Source organism: Salmo salar, chromosome ssa27 (genome assembly GCF_905237065.1).
Source record: "Salmo salar chromosome ssa27, Ssal_v3.1, whole genome shotgun sequence".
Lineage (NCBI taxonomy): Eukaryota > Metazoa > Chordata > Actinopteri > Salmoniformes > Salmonidae > Salmo > Salmo salar.
This window is the reverse complement of record NC_059468.1, coordinates 45,122,756-45,125,255: the sequence shown is the minus strand read 5'-3', so window position 1 is coordinate 45,125,255 and position 2,500 is coordinate 45,122,756. Positions and strand designations below refer to the sequence as shown.

At 49.4% G+C, this 2,500-nt stretch overlaps 1 protein-coding gene across 1 annotated transcript in view; it reads left to right on the top strand.

Moving 5' to 3' along the window:
- The window catches only part of LOC106589158 (CUB and sushi domain-containing protein 2), an 881,306-nt gene that overhangs the window by 72,973 nt on the left and 805,833 nt on the right, over window positions 1-2,500 (top strand). The gene's annotated exons all lie outside the window — the stretch shown is intronic.

Genomic DNA, 2,500 nt, shown 5'->3' with positions numbered 1-2,500 from the left:
CTCAGAGTGATTACGTTCCTCTAGCCCTCAGCTTCTCAGAGTGATTACGTTCCTCTAGCCCTCAGCTTCTCAGAGTGATTACATTCCTCTAGCCCTCAGCTTCTCAGAGTGATTACGTTCCTCTAGCCCTCAGCTTCTCAGAGTGATTACGTTCCTCTAGCCCTCAGCTTCTCAGAGTGATTACGTTCCTCTAGCCCTCAGCTTCTCAGAGTGATTACGTTCCTCTAGCCCTCAGCTTCTCAGAGTGATTACATTCCTCTAGCCCTCAGCTTCTCAGAGTGATTACGTTCCTCTAGCCCTCAGCTTCTCAGAGTGATTACGTTCCTCTAGCCCTCAGCTTCTCAGAGTGATTACATTCCTCTAGCCCTCAGCTTCTCAGAGTGATTACGTTCCTCTAGCCCTCAGCTTCTCAGAGTGATTACGTTCCTCTAGCCCTCAGCTTCTCAGAGTGATTACGTTCCTCTAGCCCTCAGCTTCTCAGAGTGATTACATTCCTCTAGCCCTCAGCTTCTCAGAGTGATTACATTCCTCTAGCCCTCAGCTTCTCAGAGTGATTACGTTCCTCTAGCCCTCAGCTTCTCAGAGTGATTACGTTCCTCTAGCCCTCAGCTTCTCAGAGTGATTACGTTCCTCTAGCCCCTCAGCTTCTCAGAGTGATTACGTTCCTCTAGCCCTCAGCTTCTCAGAGTGATTACGTTCCTCTAGCCCTCAGCTTCTCAGAGTGATTACGTTCCTCTAGCCCTCAGCTTCTCAGAGTGATTACGTTCCTCTAGCCCTCAGCTTCTCAGAGTGATTACATTCCTCTAGCCCTCAGCTTCTCAGAGTGATTACATTCCTCTAGCCCTCAGCTTCTCAGAGTGATTACATTCCTCTAGCCCTCAGCTTCTCAGAGTGATTACGTTCCTCTAGCCCTCAGCTTCTCAGAGTGATTACATTCCTCTAGCCCTCAGCTTCTCAGAGTGATTACGTTCCTCTAGCCCTCAGCTTCTCAGAGTGATTACGTTCCTCTAGCCCTCAGCTTCTCAGAGTGATTACGTTCCTCTAGCCCTCAGCTTCTCAGAGTGATTACGTTCCTCTAGCCCTCAGCTTCTCAGAGTGATTACATTCCTCTAGCCCTCAGCTTCTCAGAGTGATTACGTTCCTCTAGCCCTCAGCTTCTCAGAGTGATTACGTTCCTCTAGCCCTCAGCTTCTCAGAGTGATTACATTCCTCTAGCCCTCAGCTTCTCAGAGTGATTACGTTCCTCTAGCCCTCAGCTTCTCAGAGTGATTACGTTCCTCTAGCCCTCAGCTTCTCAGAGTGATTACGTTCCTCTAGCCCTCAGCTTCTCAGAGTGATTACATTCCTCTAGCCCTCAGCTTCTCAGAGTGATTACATTCCTCTAGCCCTCAGCTTTCTCAGAGTGATTACATTCCTCTAGCCCTCAGCTTCTCAGAGTGATTACATTCCTCTAGCCCTCAGCTTCTCAGAGTGATTACGTTCCTCTAGCCCTCAGCTTCTCAGAGTGATTACGCTCCTCTAGCCCTCAGCTTCTCAGAGTGATTACGTTCCTCTAGCCCTCAGCTTCTCAGAGTGATTACGTTCCTCTAGCCCTCAGCTTCTCAGAGTGATTACGTTCCTCTAGCCCTCAGCTTCTCAGAGTGATTACGTTCCTCTAGCCCTCAGCTTCTCAGAGTGATTACGTTCCTCTAGCCCTCAGCTTCTCAGAGTGATTACGTTCCTCTAGCCCTCAGCTTCTCAGAGTGATTACGTTCCTCTAGCCCTCAGCTTCTCAGAGTGATTACGTTCCTCTAGCCCTCAGCTTCTCAGAGTGATTACGTTCCTCTAGCCCTCAGCTTCTCAGAGTGATTACGTTCCTCTAGCCGCGTCCCTCAGCTTCTCAGAGTGATTACGTTCCTCTAGCCGCGCCCCTCAGCTTCTCAGAGTGATTACGTTCCTCTAGCCCTCAGCTTCTCAGAGTGATTACATTCCTCTAGCCCTCAGCTTCTCAGAGTGATTACGTTCCTCTAGCCCTCAGCTTCTCAGAGTGATTACATTCCTCTAGCCCTCAGCTTCTCAGAGTGATTACGTTCCTCTAGCCCTCAGCTTCTCAGAGTGATTACGTTCCTCTAGCCCTCAGCTTCTCAGAGTGATTACGTTCCTCTAGCCCTCAGCTTCTCAGAGTGATTACGTTCCTCTAGCCCTCAGCTTCTCAGAGTGATTACATTCCTCTAGCCCTCAGCTTCTCAGAGTGATTACGTTCCTCTAGCCCTCAGCTTCTCAGAGTGATTACATTCCTCTAGCCCTCAGCTTCTCAGAGTGATTACGTTCCTCTAGCCCTCAGCTTCTCAGAGTGATTACGTTCCTCTAGCCCTCAGCTTCTCAGAGTGATTACATTCCTCTAGCCCTCAGCTTCTCAGAGTGATTACATTCCTCTAGCCCTCAGCTTCTCAGAGTGATTACATTCCTCTAGCCCTCAGCTTCTCAGAGTGATTACGTTCCTCTAGCCCTCAGCTTCTCA